This window comes from Neofelis nebulosa, chromosome 14 (genome assembly GCF_028018385.1).
Source record: "Neofelis nebulosa isolate mNeoNeb1 chromosome 14, mNeoNeb1.pri, whole genome shotgun sequence".
NCBI classification, from domain to species: domain Eukaryota; kingdom Metazoa; phylum Chordata; class Mammalia; order Carnivora; family Felidae; genus Neofelis; species Neofelis nebulosa.
In genome coordinates this window covers 48770763-48789520 of record NC_080795.1, presented here as the reverse complement: position 1 = coordinate 48789520, position 18758 = coordinate 48770763, and the positions used below count along the sequence as shown (strand labels likewise).

Below are 18758 nucleotides of genomic sequence, written 5' to 3'. Positions count from 1 at the left end.
TCAAGGATAGCCGAGTTACTCCCTGGAAAGCTACAGCATATTCTTCCATCCCAACATTCTTATATAGTCAAGACTCCCTGCTTGGGTTTTAGCGCCACACCGCCTGGGGTGCTTCTTAAAAATACAGATCTTCGGGGCGCCTGGGTGGCGCAGTCGGTTAAGCGTCCGACTTCAGCCAGGTCACAATCTCGCGGTCCGTGAGTTCGAGCCCCGCGTCAGGCTCTGGGCTGATGGCTCGGAGCCTGGAGCCTGTTTCTGATTCTGTGTCTCCCTCTCTCTCTGCCCCTCCCCCGTTCATGCTCTGTCTCTCTCTGTCCCAAAAATAAATTAAAAACGTTGAAAAAAAAAATTAAAAAAAAAATACAGATTCTCACGCTCAACCCAAGGCCTGAAAATCTGTATTTTTAACAAACACCCATGTCTCAGCTGACTCATCCTTCAATCCACATCACCTTGCAGAGAAGGTTGTTTTATCTTCGTTTGTTTGTTGTGTGGCAACAGATCCTCTGGCTTTCTCTTTTTTGAAGCATGTCCTTCCGGGGTGCTGAAGATTCCCCAGGTATGGTGCCAACACCCAGCTCTGTCCTCTGAAGCAGATCTTCCTTTTCTTTTTGCCTCCTCAGTATTCACCTTTTCTGCAGCACCCTTTCTTTCCTGGGGGGGACGAAGCTCTTCTGATGTGTGTTAAAGGACACCAGTGACAATTACTCACATGAGCTTTTATATGTGACTTTCAATGCCTTCATTATGATTATTCTGTTCTTCCATGGGCCTCTTGTCAGAAAGTGGTTTGAAATGCATAAAATGAAATACAAAGGAAACCAACTGTATTGAAATACTGCTCTCAAAATATGTTTTGAAATGTGAAATAGTAACGTGTTCTTCTTTATTGATATATCAGAAAACAAGACCTAGAGGCATATCTAATAGTTTTCTTAATTTGAAAATATCGTGAGCGTCAATGGTATCTCGAAATATTCATAGCAACGGTAACGTCATACAAAAATACCTATGATTTCTATTGGTGACGAAGTCTTAGGTGGTGCTAAGGTGTGTTGACTACATTCATAATTAAAATTTCAGTTAGGTTAGAATGCAGATATAATTTAATATAATTTTTTTCTTCATCCAAGTTCACGGACCCCCTGAATTCAATGTCCTTGGGCCTTGGATCCTGATTAAGAAATCTTGCCTTCATCAAATGGTTTGATTAATTGTGGAAATTTAGTCACTGTGGCTGGCCAGTGCAGGCTTTTCCTACACAAATAGAGCGTGTTTGAGTTTTTTAGCCACGAGTCTCTGAAAGTCACCCACCATATTGCCTGGCAGTTAGTGAGGGACTACAAATGTTTTGCAAGGCTTCTCTTCCTTGGGTGTTTATTTGTTTTATGTCCCCTGTAGACTTCACCTGTTCTGGTAATGCCCCCAGGCCTTCCTCTCCCCCTCCCATCCCTCTGTGGAATCTTCATTGGCTCCCAGGCCCTTACTGGGCCAGGCCCCCTTTCCCCTCCCCCATCCGGCTTGCTGCTCCAGCCTGGGTCCGTTCCTTTCCCTCCCCTTGGGCTTCTACTTTCCACTGTGTCCCCTAAAAAGCTCCTGTCCCCTCTGGGAGTTACCCGGTTGTGTTTTCCAGTTTGCCAACAAATGCTTACAAAATCCTTCAGAGGTCTCGTCCCATGAGAGATACTGAAAAATACCATTTCTCTTGCCCCACTGATCAGTCAGCTTTGGACAACACTTTTTTCACCCTGTAGTCACAGGCATTAGTGATAGACACGTCAGCAAGTTATTTGGCTGAAGCCTCGGTGCTCACCAAAGCACTGACCTGGCCTGCTTCTCTCTGATTGAGTGCCAAGCCCCCAACCCACACCCACATTAAAATAAGCAGTTGATATCCGAGAAAGAGAGAGAGAGAGAGAGAATTTTCCATGTTTACACAGAAGGAAATTTAGACAAAAGTTTCAGAGTCAGTGGTTTTTCACTTCTATTCCCTGGACACAGATTTTGAGACAAGGAATATTCATAGGAAAATGATGTATTAGGGAGTGTTCCCAGGAAAAATCATTAGGGGAATAAGGAAGTGGGGCAGGGAAGAAAAGAGGACCAAGTAAGGCTGTGATACCAAGCCGAGGTGACCTGGGGAGGGGTAGCTCACACCTCAAGAGTTGTCCCACCCAAGGACAGGGATGGGAACATTCATATCCCCATTTCTGCCTGTGGTCCATTACGGACTACAGGTTGTGGAGGGGGATAATCGCCAGGGAGACCCGGCTTTCTGCAGCACAGGTAAAGCAGGCTACAGCAGAGATGGGGTGGCTGGTGGCAGAAAGCACACCCAGTGTCAGGGCACACTGACAGCATCTACTGAGGGGACCTCAAGAAAGGAGCAGCCTTATAAAAGGACCGGGGTGGCTCCGTCAGTTAAGCGTCTGATTTCCCTTCACAGCATGATCTCAGGGTTCGCGAGATCAAGCCCCATGTCGGGTTCTGTGTTGACAGCACAGAGCCTGCTTGGGATTCTCTCTGCCCACCCCACCCCGCTCTGCCTTTCCCCTGCTCTCTCTCTCTCTCTCAAAATAAATAAACTTAAAAAAAGGGGGGGGGGGGAAACAACAACATATAGCTCTGACTTTGTTGTGTTCTATCTGTATGGATAACATTCCCTGCTGGAGAACAAGCACCAGGAAAAGAGCAGCAGCAAGCACTGTTCTTCGAGTCAGGAGGCCTGGGTTTCAGTCGTGGTTTGGGCCACAGCGTGACCCTGGGGGAGTTGGTCAGTCCCGCTGGCCCTCAGCTTCCCCTCCGGACCCCGTGCAACGTCAGAGGCAACAATGGAGATGCCAAGTAAACACTTGTGGGTCGACAAAAATGGTAGTATTTCAGCACCGTAGGAATTTAGGTCGTGGCTAACCTCCAAGCTCCCTCCCTGCTGGGTCTTTAGCACGAGGCCGCCTCCCGGTTTCCATGTTTCTGTTATTCTTTCTAGGGGGAGTTTGCTTTCGTATATGTGATTCAGCTCTTCAGAGGGAACCCGTGACAGTCATGTGAGATGTGTTTAATTTTGTACGGTTTAATTGTACATTAGCCACAGGGTCTGCTAGATGACTCTGCTTTTCCGAGGAAAACTTTTTCAAGATTTTTTTTTTTTTCTAGGAGACCGAAAAGAGGGAAACATCAATGACTATTTCCTTTGTAAATATCCATGTCGGAATAGAGAAATCACATAGAGTGGCTTTTTATCCAAAACAGGTGAATAAATGACTCTTTTTTTTTTTCATTCTCAGGATGAGATTTACACTGTCAGACTTGTACTCCAGTTTTGTGGTATTCTACAGTCAGGTCACAACTAGAATGAACGTTGTCAACGCCGTTATATGAGGCAGAATCGGAGTGAGGAAGGCAACTCCCGTGATCTGGTAGACACAGAGGGGTGCCGCCCAGATCCCCCTTCAAGGAGGTATGTGCTGCCTGGCTGGGGGGTGGGGGGGGAGTGCAGTCAGCAAACAGCCCGGCTGTCAGCTCCTTCTTGGTGGATCTCAGCTGCCTAAACGGCTTCATGCAAGGTCATGCCCTTCCCAGGAAAGCCTGAGTCCAGTGGCTGAGGAAAGTGGGGGGGGGGGGGGGTATTAAAGCCTAACTGTTTTGACCTAACTGGGTCAAAGCATGACAATAAATGCTTGCTCCAGATTGTCCTGTTGGGTTGCTGAAGCCTTTGTTGGGTGGATGTAACAGTTAACTTCTTCCCCAAAGCAGTCCTGCTTCCTCTCACATCCTTTTACGGGTGTTCATCTCTGACAACCATCTTGCACCCCAGACTTCCAGAGACTCTAACCTGCGGCCATCGGTGCTGGGCGTGGTCCCAGAAAGCAGGCAACAAAGTGAGGGTTTGAAAGTGGGTCACACACCACCAGGCTGGCCGTGAGGCCCCCATCGCTGGTGGTAAGTAGAGTCCAGATGCTGCTAGCACCGGCGGCCATTCAATTGTTACATCTCCCAGGGCGGGGGGGTGGGGGGTGATTTGGGCACGAGTACCAGGAGAAGCCAATGCACTAGTGGGTGCGATGTATCAGGTATTTGAAACTTGGAAGGAAAAGGTAGATATAAGGATAATTGGATCGGGTGGCTCTGGCTAAGTCCCACTGATGGCTACAGAAACTTAAGGAGCAGCTGAGGGTGAAAACCATGTATGAAATCCAGGCGTAAACGCCAGAAGTCTCTCACTGGATATTCACAGATGCACCTTCAGACCTGCAATGGTGGGATAAGAAAAAATTTTGGACTCTTCCAAAATCCAATTTTGGATTCTTCCAGCTAAGAGACTGGACTTCATAAAAAATTAAAGCAGGCCCATGTCAAGAGAGGGGACTAGGTTAGAAAAACCTTTAGTCCTAACAGATGGAATGGAGACATCTTGGTGGATGTCCCCAAAGATTTTGACATCTCACCGTCTGAACTTCCTAGGTCGTTGGCCACCCGAGAACTGGCATGATGGGCACATGAATGGAGAGGCCACCATGACAGAGATGGAGGCTGAGAATATCTCCAAGGGCACATAAAGGCAGTTCTTGCCTTGCACAGTAGTGCGGGATGGTAAAAATGACCATGCACCCTGAAACCGTGCAGTGTTAATAATCAATGGGGAAGGGGCGCCCCGGGGGGCTCAGGCGGTTAAGCCCCTGACTTCAGCTCAGGTCATGATCTCATGGTTTGTGAGTTTGAGCCCTGCATGGGGCTCTCTGCTATCAGCACAGAGCCCACTTCAGATCCCGTGTCTCCCTCTCTCTGCCCCTCCTCAACCATGCGTGTGTGTGCACACGTGCACATGCGCTCTCTCTCTCTTCTGTCAAAAATAAACATTTAAAAAAAAATCAGCGGGGGAAAAATGATGATCATGCTGCGACTTTAAAAACGTTTTGTCAAAATATTAAAAACTGTTTTACTGTTGGTTATACATGTATAGGGAAACAAAAAAAAATAGTGCGACTAATATTTTGTTAGTCAACTATGACTGAAAACATGAGAACGTCTGGAAATTAGTGGTTTATTCCTGTATAAGTAAACTTAGTAACAAGAGTTCGGACAATGTTTACCATCTTGTATACTTTTCTATATGGAGAGAGCATCTCTTTTATGCCTCTGTGGAGAACTGTTGTATTCCTTTCTAAGTCTGGATCAGTTTCTGACATTTTATGCTTTGCGCTTTCCACGAAATTGAACGGGAATGTCATGAGAATTTTCAAAGAGCTGCTTGCGCGTAAAGTTTCTGCCAGGTCCGCTTCCTCTGGGACACCTCCACTCTCTTGCTGCCACCTCGTTCTCAGTTCCGTCGCTACCTTTGGCCTTCACTAAGTTCCTCTGCTGTGCATCTAGAGGCTCCCAAAAGGCAGCTGGGGGTGTGTTCCCAGAGTCAGCTGTTTCTTCTATAATTCATTTGACTCGAATTTCACTTCCAGCCTTATCACTGTGGGGATTCATTGCCGCGTTTTCATCTCTTTGGCCAATTCCCTTTTTCGAGTATCCATCGTAGTCAACCGTCACATGGGTAGCTTCGCTGGGAACCAGGTAACACAACTAGATGCTTGGCTGCCCGCCTGTGTGTGAACTGAACAAAGGTGGGCAGTGACCGGTCACCACCTGACTTTGAAAGAAGTGATGTGATCAGCACCCATCATGACATGCATCTTCTATTTACATAGTGATCGTTGGCCTACAGAGCTAACATTGGGGTTTGCGCTCTGCACAGTTTGCACAGTTAATACAGTGTGGTAACAGATATTTGAACCGTGTTGTTGGGGGACCGGTGTTATTTAACTAAATCATGGTAACTGAAGTTTTGTGCGTATTGGAACCATGCAAAGCAAGGACTAACTGTACTTCCAAGACTGATGTAGCTACTGCCACTGTCCAACGTCCAATTTGTCTGCAACAGAGACCAATATTGAGCCCCTTACTCCTCAATGAGGCCAACTGGCCAAGTGGGGGCAAGTTGGCCACGTTGGGCCCCTTCCATTTTTGGAAAGGTCAACAGTTTGTTCCCACAGGACATATTTCGGTCTGAGCTTTCCTTTCCTCATCCAGCACCACTATCTGAGGGCTTACAGAGTGTTTGACCCACCAGTACCAGATCCCACGTTGTGTCAGACAGGGGAACTAACTTCACCAGAAAGGAGGTGTGGAAATGGGCCGTGACCGTGGGATCCGCTGACCATATCACCCAGACGCTGCCAGCCTGATGGGGCTGGAGCAGCCTGCTGAAGACAGACCTGAAGTGCCAGCTAGAGACATTACTCTGTGAGGATGCATCTTCCAGAGCACATCATGTGCCTTGAGCCAAAGTCTTTAGGTAGCTTTGTATTCCCAATAGGAAGTGTAAATAAGTCCAGATGGCCTCACTTACCATCATTCTCAATGACCCACTTCTGAGGGACTTTGTGTTTCCTGTCCCCACATTGCTGGGCTTTGCAGGCTTAGAGGACCTCAGCCCCAAAGAGGACTCACTTTTTCCAGGGGACCCAGCAAGAACGCATTGAATCATAAGCTACAGCTATTGCCCAGACACCTTGGGCTTCTTGTGTCCAGGGGCCAGCAGGCAAGAAGAGAAGTCACCATTGTGGCAGGGGTAATTGACCCTGATCATCAGGAACAGGTAAGGCTATTATTACGCAATGGGGCAGGGAGACATTCGTGCCCAATCATGACTGTAAATTGACAAGTACAGGAGCCTGGCCAGAGAAGGAAATGGTGACCAGGGCTCAGGCCCCTCATTGATGGCAGTCCAGATCAAGCCCCCAGGTAAGACTCCAAGGCCAGAAGAGCTGGTAGCCGAGGTGAGGGGGATCTACAATGGACAGTGTAGGAGGAAAATGATGTAGGTCAATTGTTGCCCCAGACCAATTGTAGAGACGGAGGCAGAATTTGTTACTCAAAAAGTGTACCTCAAACAGAGAGGCCGCTGGAATCCTGGGGAAGCTGCTTTTTCAATGCCCATAAAGAATGGATTCAAGCAGCATAAGGAGACGAAGGACATGGAGACGCCAGCCCAGGATCTCCCTTCAAAGAAGGCCTGAGGTGCAGCCCAGCTGCAGGAAGAGGGGTTCATGGATAGCCTGTAGCTGTCCTTTTCTTCAGAGCTGTCACAACTACAGAGAGCCACGTCACCTGAGCTTGCACCTTTCTCTGGTGCCTCGTAAGGCAGGAGTATAGAGACCCAGCCCTTCCAACCTGAGGCAGGACACCGATGGGGAATATGCGCTTCAGGGCTCGCCACCAGGCTGAAAGCTTGTGGCGGTATATCACAGTTCAACCTCTGCCCAATCCTGCTCCTCCCCCAACCCTTTTATAAGTATTTTTTTTTTAATTTTTTTTAACGTTTATTTATTTTTGGGACAGAGAGAGACAGAGCATGAACGGGGGAGGGGCAGAGAGAGGGAGACACAGAATCTGAAACAGGCTCCAGGCTCTGAGCCGTCAGCCCAGAGCCTGACGCGGGGCTCGAACTCACGGACCGTGAGATCATGACCTGAGCCGAAGTCGGCCGCTTAACCGACTGAGCCACCCAGGCGCCCCTATAAGTATTGATCCCTAACAAACATCCCCCAAATTTCCTCCCATGCCTACTTCTACTTCTCCAACAGTAGGTGTCCATATCCTAAGAACTTTTTGGGTTAAACCACCTATCATGTGATTTTCATGTTTCAATCTTATTTTGTAAGTAATTTAAGAGGGGAAGAAAGCTCTTAGTCCCCTAAATATACGATCTCCAGCAAGCCAGACTGCAGAGATCACTAAGTTGTGAACGATAATACTATTTATTTATGCCATGTGTCACAATTTACGAAGCATTTTTATATTTACAGGGTTACTTGTTCCAAGCAGCCATTCCATGCACTAGGCAGATATCTGTATTCTTTCCAGAAAAAAACAAAACCAAAAAACAAACCCAAACTAAGATAAACTGCAGAATGTCTAGGCATAAATCCCAGAGAATATTCCCCACTTGTGCTCAAGGAGTAAATACAAGGTTATTCACATAAGTGAAAAATTGAAATGGTGAGAGGCTGGAACATTCCTAAATGCCCCTCAGTAGAGGACTAGATACAATGTGATCTGATCATCAATTACAATACCATATAGTTAGTCAGAACAGATGAAATATAATACATCATTTATAAACTACATCAAGTCTCAGTATAAATCTCTGAACATAATATTAAGTCACTGAACAGAAAATTTCAGAATCTATATACTATGATATCATTTAAATAAATTTTTAAATAATGTAAAAACAATACTAAGCATTAATACATATATAGAATTTTTTAAGTATTCTTATTTTATTTTTTTAATGTTTATTTATTTTTGAGACAGAGAGAGAGAGAGAGAAAGAAAGAGAGAGTGGGGGAGAGGCAGAAAGAGGGAGACACAGAATCTGAAGCAAGCTCCAGGCTCTGAGCTGTCAGCACAGAGCCACACGTGGGGCTCAAATTCATAAACCGTGAGATCATGACCTGAGCTGAAGTCAGACGCCAACCGACTGAGCCACCCAGGTGCCCCAAGTATTCTTATTTTTAAGTTTATTTTATTTTATTTTATTTCGGTAATCTCTACACCCAACATGGGGCTCAAACTCATGACCCTGAGATCAAGAGTCTCACGCTCTTCAGACTGAGCCAGCCAGACACCTCAAACTTTTTGAAGTATTTTTAAAAATTAAAAAAAGAAAAAATTTAGTGTTTACACATTTATTTTTGAGAGAGAGAGAGAAAGCCGGAGAGGGGCAGAGAGAGAGAGGGAGAGAGAAATCCCAAGCAGGCTCTGTGTTGTCAGTGCCTGATGAAGGGCTTGAACTCATAGACTGTGAGATCGTGACCTGAGCTGAAACCAAGAGTCAGGTGTTTAACCGACTGAGCCACCCAGGCGCCCCTTAAGTATTTTTAAAAAGACTGATTAGAGGGGCGCCTGGGTGGCTCAGTCGGTTAAGCATCCAATCTTGATCTCAGCTTACGTCTTGATCTCAGGGTTGTGAGTTCAAGCCCCACATTGGGAGGAGCTGGAGCCTGAAAGAAAGAAAGAAAGAAAGAAAGAAAGAAAGAAAGAAAGAAAGAAAGAAAGAAAGAAAGAAAGAAAGAAAGAAAGAAAGAAAGAAAGAAAGGCACTGTACTCCCTGCAAGGCTTTAGGTGGTAAAGCATAAAGACATGGAAGGTCCCTTGCTTTGTAGGAATTGTCCTTAGACTCAAGATACTTTTAAGGCGACATTGGGACCTGGCAAAGAAAGACCCCATTGAATCATGGCTGGTAAGTAAGCACAGCTTGATTTTTTTAACTTACAGCTCTTTGCAGAGACTCATGATCCTCATTTCCCTTTCTCCAGGGCTAACCCACTCCTTCCCACGCTCAGATTTCTGATTCTAGAATACAACGTGTGCTCTGTGAAAGTCAGAGGCAAAGGAATGCCCCTCACACCCCAGCCCTTCCAGCCCCCCAGTGCCTTCCCATCCTCATCACAATGAGGTTTAGTTCTGGGGTTAAGCCCAGTGGCGGTGAGCACCAGTCCGCCTACCACTCAGCACTTGGGGCAGTTTTAGGAGCCTTCTGTCTGCCACCCCCAGACTGTATAAAGAGAACAGCTGGGTGGAGGCCCATGGAATCTTTCTTATAGAAAGGCATTTAATCGGAACGGGAGGTCCATTGAAAACCGACCCAGTGAGCAAGGCACACACATGTTCATGGCTCTGGAGAGTGCCCACACCTGGGTTTCTTCTACCCTGTTCAGTGGGACTGAGCACTGAGCTCAGGGAGAAGCAAGAAGATACAATTTTATCCTTTCCTAGTCTGGACAAGGCAAGGAAAGACGGTCTCCATGCCTCCTCTGGTAAGACAGGGCTTAGCCTCTTTTTGCATGAACTGTTGATGAATGCAGCGTTGTAGGAGTACCCCAAACCTATTCCAAACTCTCCAAGATTTGGTTCAATCTGATTTATCATTTTTGAAGTCCACTTAACAGTGTGTATTTCTTGCTTTTTATTTTTTTTACCCCTGTTCTAACCAGAGTGCTTCTGAGTTGTCTCCCACTTCTCATAGGTTGAAATTATCCAGGCATCTGAGATCATCCCAGCTGTGAGAGTTTGCAACGTAGGGAACAAAGAGAGCAAAAAATATTATGTCAAAATATTTTACGTATTGAATTTTAAAAAGCAATTATTTGAGGTTTTGAGACACTAATGTATTCTTTACACCAAGTTCAACCAAAGGGATCACAGACAGCAGAGAAGATTGTTTCGTTACTGAGAGTAAAGATCACCTCTATTTCATAAGACTGGGACATTTGAGAATTAAGTAGACAGGCTTTGCGAAGCACTTGGTAGTGTGCCTGGCTCATAGTAGGTGCTTAATAAACTCAGTTGGCATTCTGTTTTGCATGTACCATATTAAGTCTTCGGTGCAGTTTAAGAAGATTCCTGCTCTCTCTGAAACAGCACTTGTCACAGGTTGCAAGCAAATAAAATTAACTGGGGATTTTGTTAAATTGCAGATTCTGACTCAGTGGGTCTGGGGCGAGGCCTGGCAGGCCAAATTTCTAGCCCCCTCGTGTTGCTGATGCTGCTGGAATGAGATCCACTTGAAGTATCAAGGTTCTACCTCAGGCATTCTTGGAGTACCTGGCTGGCTCAGCCAGAAGAGCGAGCGACCCTTGATCTCAGGGATGTGAGTTTGAGCCCCACGTCGGGTGTGGAGATTACCTTTTAAAAAAATGATCATTCCTACTTACCTGTATCTGACAGTTGTGAATATACTGTTTCATCCCATGTGCCTTCCTCGACCCCTGATCACCTATTCAGATCCTATATAACTTTCAAGGAGTACTTTAAGCTCCACTGTTTATTTTTTCAATTTTTTTATTACATTTATTTATTTTTGATAGAGACAGAGCACAAGTGGGGGAGGGGCAGAGAGAGAAGGACACACAGAATCCGAAGCAGGCTCCAGGCTCTGAGCTGTCAGCACAGAGCCCGATGTGGGGCTCGAACTCACAAACTGCGAGATCATGACCTGAGCCGAAGTCGGATGCCCAACCAACTGAGCCACCCAGGCGCCCCAGAAGCTCCACTCTTTCGATTAAGCCTTCTTCCCAAATTTTTGCAACCCTAAATGATTAATATCATCTTTGAAGCCCTGAATCAAATTTAATAAGACTGGAGAGGGGGGCCTGGATGGCTCAGTTGGCTGAGTCTCTGAATTCGGCTCAGGTGATGATCTCACGGTTTGTGCGTTTGAGTCCCACGTCGGCCTTTCTGTTGTCAGCAAAGCCTGCTTCAGATCCTCTGTCTCCCAATCTCTGTCCCCCACCCCCCGACTCATCTCTCTCTCTCTCTTTCAAAAATAAACATTAAAAAAAATTAAAAAAAAAATAAGACTGGAGAGAGATTGGTTAGTTAACCTAAAAATTTGGTTAAAGTGGGAATATAATTTAAATATACCTGCTTTACACTTTTAATAAAATCATCTAAAATCACCTTGTTGACCAAGTTTTTTAACAATTAAAAAAAAATTTTTTTAATGCTTATTTAATTTTGAAAGAGAGAGACAGAGCATGAGTGGGGGAGGGTCAGAGAGAGAGAGAGAGAGAGAGAGAGACAGAACCCGGAGCAGGCTCCAGGCTCTGAGCTGTCAGCACAGAGCCCATTGTGGGGCTCAAACCCATGAACCGTAACATTGTTACCTGATGCTTAACCGACTGAGCCACCGGGCGCCCCTGACCAATGTATTTTTTCATGCGAGGCCTAGTTCTTTTGTGCAAGTAGGTTTCCCGATGGTAGAGATTTGGAACTTTGCACGTATCAGTACTAGGTAGGAAGTTGTTCCTGCTACAGTGTCCTCGTCTTTACCTACCCTATGGATCACTACTGCTCTCCCTGAAGCACTATTTTTTCTTATTCTGTCTGCCTGTGCCAGTGCTAACGTCGGCATACCCCATGGTTCTCAAAAGCTTACCAGCATGGATTTGGTCTGTGTCAGCCATGCTGCTTAGTCAGATGTGTATGTGTCCTGTTTTAAAATACAAATATATTCCTCTTTTTAAGTCTTTTAAAAAATGTTTTATTTTTGGGGCGCCTGGGTGGCTCAGTCGGTTAAGCGTCCAACTTCAGCTCAGGTCACGTTCTCACAGTCCGTGGGTTCGAGCCCCGCATTGGGCTCTGTGCTGACAGCTCGGAGCCTGGAGCCTGCTTCGGATTCTGTGTCTCCCTCTCTCTCTGCCCTTTCCCTCTTGAGCTCTGTCTCCCGCTCTCTCTCAAAAAAATAAATAAACATTAAAAAAATGTTTTAAATGTTTTATTTTTTGAGAGAGAGAGAGAGAGAAAGCGGGAAGGGGAAGAGAGAGGGGGACAGAGGATCCAAAGCAGGCTGCGCGGACAGACTGACAGCAGTGAACCCTATGTGGGACTCGAACTCACGAACTGCAAGACCCTCAACTGACTGAGCCACCCAGGCGCCCCTTAATGTAAATATTTTCTTTTTTTTTTAATTTTTTTTTAACGTTTATTTATTTTTGAGACAGAGAGAGAGAGAGCATGAACAGGGGAGGGTCAGAAAGAGGGAGACACAGAATCTGAAACAGGCTCCAGGCCCTGAGCTGTCAGCACAGAGCCCGATGCAGGGCTTGAACTCACGGACCGCGAGATGATGCCCTGAGCCGAAGTCGGACGCTCAACCGACTGAGCCACCCAGGCGCCCCCATAAATATTTTCTTAAAAGGAAATTAAAATGAGTATGCTTACCTTTCAAAAAAAAAAAAAAAACGTGTTCTGCTTCGTCTTTCTTACACAAATCATCCCTATTACATATTATTTAATTGTTTTGGATCTGACATTTTTTCCCTCAAATTTTCACAGATTTCCTGGCCATACCTAATTTGACCACATTTTTAAAACGACTTGCCGTAGCTTATTTACCTTGTTCCATAGATATTGCAACTCTTTCTTTTTGCCCCCCAGAATTCATTGGTTTCATTATATTTAAGTTAAATTAGGGAGTTGCAAGAACAAGTACAAAAACAGAGCTGGAAACAAACACAACCGACTGGTGGGAGTATGATTCATCTGTGAGAGAGGAAGTGGAGGAGTGGGATCTGTGGTAGGCTGAATAATGGCTCCCCAAAGACGCCCCTCTCCTAATCCCAGGAACCTATGAATGTTACCTTATATGGCCATGAAAATTAATAAAGGGAAACCTCCTTAAAATAGAGTCAGGAGACCACAAGGGGGAGCCCTCAGGCACTACCACTTGCCATCGAGTACAGACCCTCAACAGAAGAAGCTTACGGAGGACCTCAATAGGAAGAGAGGCATGTTGCCACTTGATACGACTTTACTAACACCAGCAACAGGAAGGAAGATTTTTCTCTTTGCCTGGCAACAGCCCAGACAATGAGAGACAGTCACAACTCAGCCAATGAAAAGCCACTACAATTTGAGCTCTGAATTTATTCCTACGGACTTTGTGTTTATAACAGTCTTCCCAGCTTGCCCCTTTCCTCTATGAAAGAGTATTCCTTGGGGTGCTTGGGTGGTTTAGTCGGTTAAGTGTCCGACTTCAGCTCAGGTCATGATCTCACGGTTCGTGAGTTCGAGCCCCGCGTCGGGCTCTGTGCTGACAGCTCAGAGCCTGGAGCCTGCTTCGGATTCTGTGTCTCCCTCTCTCTCTGCTCCTTGCCTGCTCGCACTCTGTCTGTCTGTCTCTCAATAATAAATAAACATTTAAAAAAAAATAAGAGTGTTCCTCTCCTTGGTTCTGTGGACTTTGCCTATGGCTTTAGCTATAGCTATAAAAGCTATAGCTTGCTTATTCTGAGTTGCAAATCCTTTGCTATTCTCAACTAAACCCATCTTGCTGGTAAAACAACTGTGATTAAGAGAAGGATTTTGAGATGGGGAGATTTTCCTGGACTATCTGGATGAGTCCAACATAATCTCTAATAAGGGTCCTTATAAGAGAGAGGCAGGAGGGTCCGAATTGGTGGCACAGTATGTCACAATGCAAACAAGAGGTCAGAGTGACAGGAGGAAGGAGCAGTGAAACAGAACACAGAAGCTTTCCGGAAGCTGAAAAAGGCAAGAGAATAGATTTTCCCCACAGAAATTCCAGAAGGAATCAGCCTGGCTCGCACCTTGACATTAGCCCAATGAGACTGATTCTGGACTTCTGACATCCAGAACTGTGAGATAATGGAAGTGTGTTGTTTTAAGCCACTGTGTGTGTGGTAATTGCTGCAGTTTCCATTGGTACTAGCACGGGACCCAAGTGTCGTGCTCTGGAGAGGCACCCAGAGTGCTGGGGGCAGAGTGGCACTGAGGACATGCGTCAGTCTGTCTGGCAAGTGCAGCCGGTGAAGAGGAATCAAAAGCACTTCTACTGTAATTAACTTGGCACTGTATTTTGTTTACTAATTCTTTCCCAGGTCTTGCCGGAGAGATGGGGAGATTCTCGAGGGCATCGGTATATTCTTTTGCCAGCTTTGCAACTTGAAAGATTACATTTTAAGTCAGCAACTGATCACGTTTGTGGTTTATAATGCAAGATGGTCTGGGTGGAGTGTGTGTAGCTTAATCGTCAGATTGGTATATTTAAGATTTTTTTCCCCCTGTCAAGAAAACTGGATTCTCGACTGTGCTAAAAACATTTTACCTAGGAGATGTGAGATGGAGAAAACTTAGCAAAGGTTTTGGGGTCCTACAGGCCTGCATTCTGCTACTGGCAATGCTATGCCCTGGGACCTGTTAGGGAATTTCTCTCACCTTCATTCTTTTTTACTAAAATGGTGATTATAATAATCCACCTGCTAGTCTTGCTGGGAGGAATGAATAAAGTACAAAAAAAAAAAAAAAAAAAAAGAAGCTTGGTCTCCAGGTACACAAGTAGGGCTAGTAGATTCTTACAACTGTATTGTTGATAGAGATAATGCTCTAGAATGGCACGAAGGAGTAGACAAAAGGATACCCTTAACAGCAGTGCAGATCATCAGACTTCTTTATATATACACTTTCTTAAATTCTATTTTTTAAAATTTACACCCAAATTAGCGTACAGTGCAACAATGATTTCAGGAGTAGATTCCTTAGTGCCCCTTACCCATTTAGCCCATCCTCCCTCCCACAACCCCTCCAGTAACCCTGTTTGTTCTCCATATTTATGAGTCTCTTCTGTTTTGTCCCCCTCCCTGTGTTTATATTATTTTTGTTTCCCTTCCCTTATGTTCATCTGTTTTTTTTTTCTTAAAGTCCTCATATGAGTGAAGTCATATGATTTTGTCTTTCTCTGACTAATTTCACTTAGCATAATACCCTCCAGTTCCATCCACGTAGTTGCAAATGGCAAGATTTCACTCTTTTTGATTGCCAAGGAATACTCCATTGCACACACACACACACACACACACATATATATACATATATATATATATATATATATATATATATATATATATATATGATTGCCAAGTAATACTCCATTGCATATATATATATATATATATATATATATATATATATATATACACCCCATCTTTATCCATTCATCCATCGATGGACATTTGGGCTCTTCCCATCCTTTGGCTATCGTTGATAGTGCTGCTATAAACATGGGGGTGCCTGTGTCCCTTCGAAATAGCACACCTGTATCCCGTGGATAAATGCCTAGTAGTGCAATGACTGGGTCCTAGGGTAGTTGTACTTTTAGTTTTTGAGGAACCTCCATACTGTTTTCCAGAGTGGCTGCACCAGACTTCTTTATATTTTTTAAAGCTAGAAGGACTCTTAGGGGTTGGCAAACCACGGCCCACAGGCCAAATTGGCCTGCTTCCTGTTTTCATAAATAAAGTTTTATTAGAAGACAGCCATTCATTTATCTATTGTCTATGGATGCTTTTGCACTACAAGAGCAGAGTTGAGTACTTGTTATAGAGACTTTACCGCCTGCAGGATCTAAAATACTATTTGAGGGGAGCCCGGGTGGCTCAGTCGGTTGGGCATCCGACTTCGGCTCAGGTCATGATCTCACAGTCCGTGGGTTCGAGCCCCGCGTCGGGCTCTGTGCTGACAGCTCGGAGCCTGGAGCCTGCTTCCGATTCTGTGTCTCCCTCTCTCTCTGCCCCTCCCCCACTCGTGCTCTGTCCCTCTCTATCAAAAAATGAACAAACGTTTAAATAAAAATTTCTTTAAATTTTTCTTTTTTTTCTTTCTTTCTTTATTTTTCTTTAAAAAAAATAATAAAATAAAATACTATTTGGTCTTTTGCAGAAAAGTTTTGACCACCTGATCTAGAACATCTAATTTTACAGATAAGGAAAAAAGTCCCAATAAGATAAGTGACTTGGTCCAAAGTCACATTGGCAGTTAAGACAGAACTAAGACTATAATTTAGATGCCTTGACTCCCAGGTCAAAGCCTGTATGAGACAGAGAAAATGGCAGGTCTCTGAATTCAGCTCAAAATGGGGTCCTTTGGTGGAGTTTGGCTCTGATCTAGGCTTCTAGGGAAAAGACTGCCAAGTGCCTTCTTCAGACACTCCCTGGTTGGTGCACACCTTCATATCCTCACATATGCAACTTGTAGATCTTCCCCAGAAGAAATGCTAATGCAGAAATAGAAGGCATAATGTGAAGCCTTATGAAGGCTTCATAAGGCTTCATATATTTCTTCATATATGAAGAAATAAAGAGCATTGAAATATAACCACAAGGTAAATACAAAGCCAGTATTATATTTTTAATTTGTAACCCATTTTTCCCCGTACTTTTTTTTTTAATGTTTATTTATTTTTGAGAGAGAGATTGAAAAAGAGACATCGAGTGGGGGAAGGACAAAGAGAGAGGAGGAACGATGATCTGAAGTAGGCTCTGCACGGACAGCAGCTAGCCCAATGCAGGGCTTGAACTCACAGACTGGGAGATCATGACCTGAGCTGAAGCTGGACGTTCAACCAACTGAGCCACCCAGGCGCCCCTCCCCCTATGGCTTGAAATACAAATAAATAAACAGCAATTACAGATTTATGCTAATGGGCACATCATGTACAAAGATGTAACTTGTGATGAAAATAACAACATGAAAGGGGAATGGAGTTGCACAGAAGCAGATTCATATATACGATTGAAGCTAAAGTGGTATTAATTCAAAACTGATCGCTGTATGTTTAAGAGTGGAATTGTGATCTCCAGAGTAAGAGTATGAATGTGATTAAGAATATGACTAAAACCAAATAAACAAAACATTTACAAAATGGGAAAGGAAATAAAAAAGGAATCAAAACAGTACGCTACAAAACAAATCAAACATAAAAGAAAAGCAATAATGGAGGAACTGAGGAACACTGATTTCCTCCCCCGGTTCTTTTCTTGACTTAACCTTTGTGTTAATGACTGCGAAACAAGATGAAAAGAAGATGCTGCGTATTGAAGAACATTTTGCAATGCTTCTCCAGCAACTGGGTGTCACAAAACGGAAGTCGTCGCTCGTTCCTCTGCACGTCTCACTGGTGCCTAGCTACTCTGACTTCTCCTTTCAGTGTACTGGCCTGCTGGGCTCTTGCAGCGGTTCTGTAGGGCAGCACCGGCACTGAGGTGATTCATTTCTTTAGGTTTTATTACGCCATTTGAAAGATTTTTGAGTTATATTCTTTTTTTTAAGTTTACTTATTTATTTGGAGAGAGAGAGTGCGTGAGAAAGTGTGTATGCACAATTAGGGGAGGGGCAGAGAGAACCCCAAGCAGGCTCCAAGCTATCAGCACAGAGCCCGATGTGGGGCTCAAATCCACGAACCATGAGATCATGACCTGAGCCAAAATCCAGAGTCGGAAGCTTAACCGACTAAAACACCGAGATGCCCCATATTATTTTTAACCGTGAGTTTACATGTCTTTTATGTAAGAAATTCCAAATACCTGAAGAAGCTCAAGTAGACAGTGAACGAAGGGAAACTACCTTGTCATGTCAGGATCTGACAACTGACGTTAACATTTCAAATTATCGAGTCCTTTTTAATAACATTGGGTGTTACTGAAACAAGATTTGGAAAATTTTGGGCTCTTTCGGCACATTAATAGAAAACCCAATGTGCGTTAAGACAAGAAGAAAACCTACTGGTTCAAGGAACTGAAAAGTCCAAGGCTCCGGGCACTCAAGACTATGTCATCGGGATCTCTTAGGTTCCCCCAACTCTGGGCTCTTCTGCTTCTGTGTTGGCTCATTGCTGAGCCAGGCGCTCCCCTGGGCTGGTAAGATTGCTGCAGCAGTCACATCCTTGCTTCATATCCTTGCAGGTTCAGGTAGAAAGACAAAGTCCTGGGACTCATTCTGATGGACTGGCCATGGGTCCTGGAGGATTTGGGGCACTGATGTCCAGGCCTGTCCCGGACAAAGCACATGGGCGGAGAGTATGGGCAGGGATGGCTTCCCTAAAGGAACTCAGAATGTTACTAACAGAAGGGGCCGTGGATGCCGAGTGGCTGCTATACTCCTTCCTACGTAAAATGCCAGATGGCAAAAAGACCACCAATGTCCACACAGTCTTCCCTCAGATGCTCCAGAGGGGAGAGGCTGGTCAAGAAGGAGGTCAGACTGCCAGGGTGTTCAATGTGACTGCAGTCCAACCCCCTCCTGTGACTTCAGAAAATTAAATGATTCATTTCTGAATCCAGAAAAATGAATGACATTCACAAGATTACAACTTCTTTGCAGTGTTTGCTTGAAGGGTGAGGGAGTCC

General features: G+C 44.8%; 1 long non-coding RNA gene across 3 annotated transcripts; it reads left to right on the top strand.

Annotated features, from left to right (window-relative positions):
- The first annotated feature begins 3070 nt into the window (after positions 1 to 3070).
- Positions 3071 to 4569, top strand: LOC131494398 (uncharacterized). 3 transcript variants are annotated; one of them, XR_009253380.1, is made up of 4 exons: positions 3071 to 3249; positions 3318 to 3457; positions 3815 to 3939; positions 4462 to 4569. It is a non-coding gene; the product is annotated as an uncharacterized LOC131494398 (long non-coding RNA). The 3 variants fall into 3 exon arrangements; XR_009253379.1 differs by having other exon boundaries at positions 3072 to 3249; positions 3336 to 3457; XR_009253378.1 differs by lacking the exon at positions 3071 to 3249 and having other exon boundaries at positions 3256 to 3457.
- Positions 4570 to 18758: the final 14189 nt, after the last annotated feature.